General features: G+C 35.7%; 1 pseudogene; it reads left to right on the top strand.

Annotated features, from left to right (window-relative positions):
- The first annotated feature begins 841 nt into the window (after positions 1-841).
- Positions 842-1,624, top strand: LOC149216603 (uncharacterized; annotated as a pseudogene).
- Positions 1,625-10,820: the final 9,196 nt, after the last annotated feature.

Below are 10,820 nucleotides of genomic sequence, written 5' to 3'. Positions count from 1 at the left end.
CCCAGGATACCTTTATCTCTATCTATCTCTTTGCATGTGGAGTCAATACATGGTACATTTATTGTCAGCCAAAGGCGTACAATACAATTCCTCCACCATCCATTCACTGACACCGTAAGAGATGTACCTAATGAGATATTTAATGGATGTCAGATGTGAAGACAACCCAACAAGAGAGTAAAGTATATTTTAATGGATGCCAAAACAAGCACTGATATCATAAGAGATAGGTCCAACACAACCCCTCTGCCCCAAGTCAGGGATACCTTTTGGCATCCATTAAATATGCCTTTTGCAAAAGGTATATTTAAAGGATGCCAAAAGGTATCCCTAGCTTGTGGTGAAGGGGTTGTGTTGGACCTATCTCTTATGGCAACCAATATTTCCAAGGCTATAGGATATTTAATGTCCCTAAGAGTATCAATACCTCGATATCATGAGGACCTATTAGGGCTTTGGTAATGTCCATTTCACCGAGATGTTTGGTGTCAGCTTTATGTTTTCATCAGGATACATACAATGATGATACACATATGCTACTATGCATGATGTTGCTAATCCACACCATAGCACGCCATGTTTTCAAATTAAGCTCATGACAGCGAAATTTTGAAATATAGCGCCCTCCTCGATCAATCTTCACCTCTCAATTAATATTCCAAGGATTCGAGAGACATCTAGACCCTCACTTTATGCTCTGAGGTCCGGTTGAAAGCTAAAATTCCTACTAAAACCAATGATTCCATTCAAGGCGTGGGGTCAAATACAAGATGGCCCTCCTTCACTTTCGACAGACTCCAATATGGTAAATAGGATATGAGAAGGAGGTCACGGGTTTGAAATGTAAAAGCGATTGATAGAGGTCGACATAGTCTCTACTAGGGTTCTCAAGCGTAGAAATCCCTTGTTCAAGCTGAGAACCCTATGCGTGGCATGGATAAACCTTGAGGACAAATATTGCAGCAACATTGACAAGATCAGAAACACGCACCCCACTTGGAACATGAAATTTTCTTGCATTGTCGACGCCCGCGAGCTCGAAGAAGACAAAGAATTAGAATCTATGCATGTAGAATTCCATATCCATGAGCCACCTTTCCACTATTCAAAGCTCGAATGCAGCGCCATCATTTTGCTTAAAGAATTCGTGGCCAAATCCAATAATGTTGATGGATACTACACTGAGTCTTCCAATTTCCAGCTCTAGACGCCATCTGGTAAGGCATGGGGAATGGTTGACATGTGGATAAGAGTAGGTCACAACTTCGATTCGCAGGCCCCCTACGATTCAGATTTAGGGTCTTCAACTTTGATAAATGGCATCACTTCTGAAGAGGAAGTTGAGCCAGTTACTTCTTATCCGATGGCTCCACCGTGAAAAATGTCGCCAGGATGCTCGGATAATTACCCACCCCCTAATTTCCCTTACACTTACCTTATCGAAGAAACCCTAGCCTCGGCTCAGGTTCCTTCCCGTCCTCGCAATTTTAATTATCGTCACCCTCCTCCAATTCGTCCTCCGATGGCGAGCCAACCAGTGCTGCCATTTATGGGTTCTTGGCCACTTGAGAATTACATAGGCTTGTTGGGATCTGTCGAGCTTATCTCAATTGCAGGTTATTAAAGTTTGTTTATGGGCCCCATCCATCTCTGTTGCTGTTCCGTTAATACTTTCAATATTCTGACAACTTCACAACTCTCCTTTCTAGCACTCTGCCCCACTCCGGCTCCCAAAAGCGAATGCAAGTGGTGGATAAGACATGAACTTAAATGCATTCAATGCTACCTCGGCACTAAAAGATTTTAAAATTCAAATATCTTCCCGCCTGGGATTTCAAATTGAAAAATGGCACACAAAGTTTTTGCAACAGATTATTGGATAGGGAAGAAATGGTTTTCTGCTTCATTTTGAGCTTCTCGCGCAGTGGCATCGGCCCCCACTACAACAACATCCAAGGCAACTCCATAATGGACATAAGCAAGAGGCTCCTCATGGCGAGATCTCTTTTCCATCTGTGGCTTCTCTTTCTCGAGTTGGGGGCATGGAAGGCACGGATATGGGATCAAATCTAGGCATTCAGCTATGTAAGCTCCCTTCACAATGCCATTAAAATCTTCTCCAACAACATATTATGAACTCCACACTTTTAAAATCAAAGTTTATATTAGAAATAAAAACTAATTTACTTGATTCTGTTCCCTTTTAATTGATGTTCCTGTGCAGGCTAGGATACAATGCAGTAGAGGATTCCCAGGCAGAAAGTAGAAGATTGATTCTGTTCCCTTTTAATTGATGTTCCTGTGCAGGCTAGGATACAATGCAGTAGAAGATTCCCAGGCAGAAAGTAGAAGATTAATTCGAGCATAACCAAAACAAGTCGTTGATACATCTACTGTAGGTTATTAAAAGAGGTTTTGGATATCGGATCTTGTAACGGGTTACTATATCCATGAACATCTTTTTGGTGAGGCCAATATAGTAGAACAAAGAAAATATTCTCAGGGTCGATTTAATTAATTCCAATCGAGTACCTAATTAAGGCTGCTCGATTCAATTTCAAATATAAAGCTTTTGTGATGTGCAAGTCCCGCAAACGCTCTTGGTAGGAAGAGATGTACTCTGGATGCATTTACATATCATTAGTATCATTATATCATTTTATTAACTATTAATCAAAGAATGTTGTTCAATTTGAGTTTGAAGTTGTTGTTTGAGATAAACTACTTTCTGTATGATCATATTATACTTAATCCATAAAATTGGCTTTAATTTTCAGAAAAATCAGTCCATGTTTCCCAATCATTGACTACTATAATTTAAAAACAAGAATTAATACTCAATACAAATAGGACATTGATGAATTCTCAAGCCCAGTACAAATAAATGTGTAAATTATTCACAATCCATTGAAAATTTACTAAACCACTCTCAAGATCAACTGGACACTACAAGATTTGATTCTATGATGAATGTAGAGATTTACATCATATTCTTATGTTGGTTGTAGGGATTTTTCTATTTTATTTTTGAAAGTAATTTTTAATAATAAAAACATTTACTTACCCAAAAATATAAAAACAATTTTAATTATATTTTAAATTTCTACAAATTCTTAGATATAAATTAATTAGCAACATTCTTTTGAAATTGTTGGTTCAAATCCTGTGTTAATTCTTTTCATAGAGAATGACTACTTTAATATGATGGACTAACATTATGTTATAGCCTAGTTGATTTGAAAACTTCAAATGAGCAATACAAAAATTCTTCATTTACTACCAAAACTAACTTAACTTGTAATAATAGTAGTAAAGGCTCGAAGTTAGTGGATTCCTCAGTGCAAAAGTTCTCACTTGAAAATGGTAAGACCTTTGGGTGTGTAAATAAAACAAGAGATTTTATTTACTATGAAATGGACAAAAACAAGAGATTAGCAGATTCCTCAATGCAAAAGTTCTCACTTGAAAATGGTAAAACCTTTGGGTGCGTAAATAAAACAAGAGATTTTATTTACTATGAAATGGATAAAAACAAGAGATTTTATTTACGATGAAATGTATAAAAATCAGAGAGAAGATTTCTTATATCAAATAATTTATTTATTTATTGCTTTGCAAAAGTTCTCACTTGAAAATGGTAAGACCTTTGGGTGAAATCACGATGAAATGGACAAAAACTAGAGAGAATATTTCTTATATCAAATAATTAATTTATTGCTTATTTGAACTCAGTGTTAATTTGAATAAAAAATATGTTATCAAATATATTATTTTGAAATTGTCATTTTGCTTGTTTGAACTCAGTGTTAATTTGAATAAAAAATATGCTGCCAAATATATTATTTTGAAATTGTCATTTGAAATTAAGTTTTTTTAGGATCATATTACATTTTAAGCTAAATTTGTTTAGCTTCACAGTATGTTTAGTCATAAAAATATATTAGACAAAATTTTTAAATAAATAAGATAATGGAAAAATAGTTCAACTATTAAAGAAAAGTAAAATATTTATGGATTTTTAATTGTAATATGCCAAGTCATTCTATAATACTCAATTTAATTTTGTCAGTTTGACTTAAGAAAGAAGGCATAAATTCAAGGAAAAAAAAAAAAAAATTGTTAATACATTGTTAGATGACAAGGTTCTATGTGGTGATGGAATGCAAATCTTTTGTCTTGTAATTACAAACTCTTAACTTTGATTGGTATTTAAAATAGTGAAGTACTTAAATCATGTCTATCATATTGTTTAAAAAAATAAATTGTGAACTATAATTGCTTTAATTGATGGGTTTAAAATTTGTAAAAAACTTTATAGTAATTCAAATTAGTATAAAACTTAGATACCAACACACTTTCTTGTTGAAAACATAGGATTAGAGGTAAAATAATTAAGAAAAAAACATATATATTTAAATAATTTAATAAATGTCTTACAAAATAAAGATAACTTATCAATTAAGTATTCAATAATGATATAAGATTTTATTTTTGTTTTTTACCTACTATTCTATATTTCTCTATGTGTGGGGCCCTAATCATGGAGATGTATTTCATAGATTATATTATACTAATGACCCATATGATAGGATGTAGATTTCATCTACTCTGGATTTCCATGTTGGTTCCTCATTGAGGGTCTCTTTGGTAAGCACATCCTTTCCCTTATCAGAGGATGGTGTCTTAAAGGAATTGACGAAATCAGAGGATGGTGTCTTAAAAGAATTGACGAAGCATATGTTTGTATCACTAGTGGCGCCGTGACAATGGAGAATCTAGTTGTGTACACAAAGATTTCATTTGCTTCATGTGCAATTACACTACAAACATTTGGCTTTCTTTGTTAGAAAATTTCATCATTATAGTTCTGCAAGTTGGCTAAATTTACTTCAAACGGATGCTTTCTGGAAGTAGTAACTTAAGAATCGACCTACTAATTTCAATGTGGAACATTTGAATACACTTATTTGTTGGAACTTGGAAAAGAATGAGAAAATAGGTAATTAGATGCCATAATTAGTTATCCAAACTTGAGGTCACTTGATATCTGATATTGATAACTGGAGACTACTCAAAGATTAGTCCAAACTACCAATGAAAGACTCATTGTCTGAAATACCCCGTGTAAAATTGTTGTTAGAGAAGATCATGAATATAAAACATAGAGACCATAGAATGTTCAAGATATTATTTTAAGACTACTTCCAATAGTGAGAAAAAGACAAAAAACATATACTACAATGAAATGTTGATTATGGAGCCTCTTGATTATGTCTTGACTCTACATTCTTCCATCTCCCTGCATTGATTCGAACTAAACAAAGTGTTTTTGAAATAGTCTCCGAGACAAATGAGAGGTGGTATACTGCAATTTTAAGATTTTGAATTTAAATTTGAAACTCAAACAAACTGCCCCATCACATTTAATATTTAAAATACCTTGCCAACTCACCATATCACTTACTCAACCATTTGGAAACTGTAGCGGTGATCCTAACGAAGATTACTTCAAAATAAGGGGTTGACAGAAAATGGATGACCAAAATATGGGAGGAGGAGAAGGCTGGAAAAGTGACAAGAATATCAATACCATACATGCATACATATGGATAACATAGTCTTACAGGACTCTTCATCCTGGTGGATAATTCTCATCATTTTCCCACTACTCATCGTTAAATAATCGATACATTGAAAAGATAGATTTTGGAATCAATTCAAGAAAAACTATGACCTTAATAACTCTAGCCAATAGGAATTGTAACCCATAGTAACTATAACCAATGAGAACTATTACCACAATTACTCTAGCTGACAAGAAATTTGATCAATGAATGAATAAGATGATTATAGGTTGTTTGTCATAATAGTTCTCTGATCAAGAAATTCCCTATAACTATGACTAATAAACATTGATTATAGTTCTTGTGATTCAAGGTTCCTAACTAACAAAGGAATTATTCCCTAGAACTATGACTGAAAAACAAAGGTCATAGTTTAATTTCATAGTCAAAGCTCTCACATCATAATTCTTGTGGTCATGATTCTTGTAAAATAAAGTAAAAATTCCTAATTGACAAGGGAACTATGAACAACAAAGGAATGATTCCTAAGGTCATAGTTCATGAGGGTCAAATTTCTCGAGGTCATAGTTACTATGTGTCATAGTTCCTAAGGGTTAAAGTTCTCAAGTTCATAGTTCTTGTATGACATAGTTACTATGGTCATATTTCTTGTGGGTTGTATTTTCTATTGGTTAGAGATTCCAACGATAAGAAAGCTCATAAAATTTCTTCAATGAGAGTCAATGAAGTGCTTGTTGGAAAATGAGAGAGGGAGGGAAATATAAATAGAGAGAGAGAGAGAGAGAGAGAGAGAGAGAGAGAGAGAGAGAGAGAGAGAGAGAATTTGTAAATGGAAATAGAGAGATTGAGAGTGTTAGAGAGAGAGAGAGAATTTGTAAATGGAAATAGAGAGATAGAGAGTGTTAGGAATAAATTATTCATAATGGTATAAACAACAATTACATCCATACAATTCCATTCCATCAAATTCCACAATACTAGGGTTTTCAAATTCCATAAACGTAGGGTTTTCAAATTGCACAAAACTAAGGTCTTCAAAGTTCACTTCAATATACATTGACAGACATCGCCAACTTGTGATGCAAGGTCAATATGGTGTGCTTACTTACATTGTCTAATTATCCACTAAAATTTGAACTCACTATATTGGAGTTTCCACATTCCACATTGATAGGGTTTTCAAATTCCACAAAGCTAGGGTTTTCATAGTGCATTAAACTAAGGTTTTCAAATTTCATAATGATATTTCCTAATAATGCACATACACTTTTGAGCCATGCTAAGTGATGAGCCCCGATTTTTGGTATAATTTGGGCTCATTTGGCCTACTTGTTTTGCTCAAACCATTCACTTTTTACTGCTTATGCATGAATTTCTTAGTTTATTCGTGTTGTTTGTAGGAAGAAGGGTAGACATTTTATCTACGTGACTAATGCATTATGATTTCAGGTTTTTGCATTAAAAGGGAGAAAAGACCACGTGAAAAGGAGACAAGGAGACAATGAGGTGGCACTGTTGGTTTTTAGGAGAGGATGTCCACAGTCTTGGGACCCTCCTCGTGATTCCCACCATAGCTCTGAGCTCCAATCCATCTCCCCACCGAGCTTAGAAGCAGCCAGCTGTTCTACAGGAACAGCAGTTATAACTGTTCTACAGGAACAGCAATTATGACTGTCCTACAGGATCAGCAAGTTAAACTTCAGTTGGACAGCCGAGATCCTAAAATCAAGGACACCTATTGGATGATCGTTTTTGCATAAGTATGGAGGCCGTGGCCTTTGATAGGTTGTTGAAACTTTCGCATTACTATTGTAATTTTTGAGCACAGCTCGGTGTAGTTCTTTTTGTAAGCCAAGTTTGGCATGACATCAGATTATGAATAAAGAAGGCAGATTTTGATCTAGTTCTGAGTTTTCTCAAGGAGCTATAGCTCTCAGGTTAGGGCCCAACCTGAGAGCAATAGATCTCCTCAGTGTTGTAATGTGTTTGCATTTCGTTCCAGCACTTTGAGTTTGTTTATTTTCACATGCAATTCGAATTCACAGTGTGGTAATTTAGTCGTTTTCATGAGCATAGATAGGACTAGTTTATGGTGATTTGCTTTCAGTTGCTTCAGTTTGATAGGAGGATAGATATAATCTCTTGGAGCTCCAGCAAAAAAGGTTGAGAAAGTCTCCACCGCCAACTCTATTTGGAGATTGGAGTGTAGCCTATACCATCCACAAAAATACGCAGTTCTTCACTTCATACATGCTGCAACATAGTCTCGTTTATGATAGATTTTTCCATGCACTTCACTCTTGCACCATACACCTTTATCGACGCTTCATCCACATTCCTCTACATGCTTTATACTGCTGTTCATTGAGTTCAAGTAGCTTAGGTTAATGAATTTTCATCTTGGTGACAGTCATAAGCCATTTGTTTCATTTACACTGCTTTTCATCATTCTATTACCTCCTTCTTCATCTTGATCACGCATACAACCACATCCTCGACCTCTGCTCCGCTCTGTTATCTCCCAAACTCCTCCACTCCTCACGTAACTCCATCCTTTAGACATTTCGTTGTTATAACCTTTCATCCATCAACCCACTTCACACACTCGTTCTCCATCCTACTTCTCCACTCCTGAGCCATCACCAGCCTTATTCCTACCTTACACATCTCCCCCTACCATTCCATCACTCCACCATCACTTCAAACACCCACGGTAGGTCATCCTGTAGCAATTTGTAGACTTCCTGTAGAAACCCCTGCGTTTCCTGTAGAATCCCCTGCAGACATCCTGTAGGAGGCCACTCACTCGGTTGCTGAGCCTCTAAACGTGAGGAACCTCTGTGGACTGATGCTAAGGATCTCTGGGGACCTCTCCTAGCCTCCCCAACCTTTCCCAAGCTTTCCTTCCTTCCGCATCACATCTGCACAACCAAACCCTAATAAGCACAAAATCACAATCACTCCATCCACTTAAAGAAAAAAAATACAAAAACATGTCTTTTAAGCTACAAGTAGATTAGATTCATGCATTTTCACTTGTTAGAAGTAATGGCATCATTGGTAGAAGTTTCCTTCACATTCTTTGCATCATAGAGGTTAGACTAGTCAAATTAAGGTTTCCTAGGGTTGCCATGTTTTGATTTGCTTTCAGTTCATTTTTGCCAGGTAGATTAGTCTTCTTTGAGCTAGCTTTCGTCCATCATTGATAAAACTTCTTCTGTGAGCCTATAGAAGTTGGCTTGAGCCCTAGCGGACTTGTGCCAGCTGACCAAGTGACAGCTGCGACAAGAGCTAGTACTTGTGCATACAGCACCGTCGCTTCCAAGTTTGTACGAACTACCGGGTTGATAAAATTAAGAGACAGGAAGCCCCAGGAGTTGTAGCATTATTGTTACAATACTGGAGCTCACTATCTTTTTGGCGCCGTTGCCGGGGAAGCGTCAGAGTATTAGTAATTGTTGCTTTTCTTCTACTTTCTTACTCTTGCCTTCTGCTAGTAGTTTACTTCATTTCCATTCTGCAAAAGTAGCATAGACATTTCCTGCTTTCATAGATTAGCATTTCCTGCTTTCATAGATTAGCATTTCCTGCTTTCATAGACTAGCATTTCCTTTCTGCAATTTCATTTGAGCAAAGTAGATTAGTTCTTTCCTGCTTTCAGTTAATTTTGCATCTTTCATAGTTAGTTGTAGATCAATCTGTCTCAGTTTTGCAGGTACCAAAAGCAAAAGCAAGCAAAAAGAAAAAGAAAGTCTTTTCCATTTCATGCCTCGTAGGAACCGAGATAGATCAGGCAAATTCCTACCAAACACCCCCACCACATCACTGAGTCACCCTTCTCTCTTCTTTGGTGACAGTGACCCAGAGGAAGCCCCAGGAGTTGTATCATTATTGTTACAATACTGGAGCTCACCACTAAGCAAGTAGCCTATCTTGGACCTTACAGAGCCTAGACAACTAGGAACATGTGTGTATTCCTAAGAACAAGCACACGTTCTTGTGGGCATGTGTTCCTCATGATAGCCCCTTTTCCACTTTTGGGGTCATCATTCTTGTGCAAATGACCTTAGTTTATTCTCACTAGTTTTTTCAATTATGCATAATCCTTCTCAAGGTCTCAGTATAGAATTTATCACAACATTCCTTCATACACTTCATGGTAGGTGTTTTCTCATTAGTCTACATAGTTTATTTATTTTTACACATATGAAGTCCACACATATGTGATTCCAAAACCACTTTCCACATGGTTATTTACAATATACCAGTAGAGTGCTAAGTTATTTCATCATGACTATTCCCTAATTACAAAAGTCTCCATCATGTCCTCGTTGATTTCTTACACTTGTTTGAGAAAATTTCACATATTTAATTTTATGTATCTATTTATTACTCTTTTAGGTTCATCTCATCATTATAGATTGGTCATGGTTACGAGCGTTGCAATAGGTTATCATCATTAATTTCTTAAAACCCCCTTTTCTTTATACTTATTTTTCTATCTTCTCATAGGTTTTGTATTCCTTGAGGGGTAAGTTTCTTCCAATTTTGACTTCATTCGTATGTAATTTAGGGAATTACAATACTATTTCTCATCTATAATTTCTCTTGATTCAGACTAAATTATTATATTGTTCATCATCTATCTCAATGATTTCAGAGTGGAAGAATTACATTACGGGACTTTTGAGGTCTAAAATGGGCCTCCTAAGAAAAATGTACAACAAAAATAAACTTTATAGGAACCAATAGGATTTAAGATGATGATGTGAACCATGGGGGATGATTCACCATTTTTGGAGTAAAAAAGTAAAAGTAATAAAAAACAATCAAATAATCAAACTACTTTTTCAACTCGTATTTTAACTTATCTCCCTAAGGTTTTACTTAAATTTCGAGCGGGAATACTCGTTGGATGCAAAATTTGATTATCCATCCAACAAGTACCCATGTTTCATACTTTCGATGGACATTGCTACACGAAAAATGAGAAATATATGAAAACACGTGATTGCAATCACGCTTTTCATGTATTTCTCATTTTTCGTGTAGTAGGGTCCATCAAAATTATGCAACATGGGTATTCCTTGGATGAGGAATCAAATTTTGCATCTAGCGAGTGTTTCCACTAGAAATATGAGTAAACCCATAGGGAGATATGTTGAAAATACGAGTTGAAAAAATAGTTTTTTCTTTTGTCCCTCTAAAATTTGATGATGTAATCTAATCTTATTT

The sequence above is a fragment of the Pinus tabuliformis genome, chromosome 1_1 (assembly GCF_031772625.1).
Source record: "Pinus tabuliformis cultivar Carrire ecotype Pingquan chromosome 1_1, CPIR1, whole genome shotgun sequence".
NCBI classification, from domain to species: domain Eukaryota; kingdom Viridiplantae; phylum Streptophyta; class Pinopsida; order Pinales; family Pinaceae; genus Pinus; species Pinus tabuliformis.
This window is presented reverse-complemented; position numbering and strand designations above follow the sequence as displayed.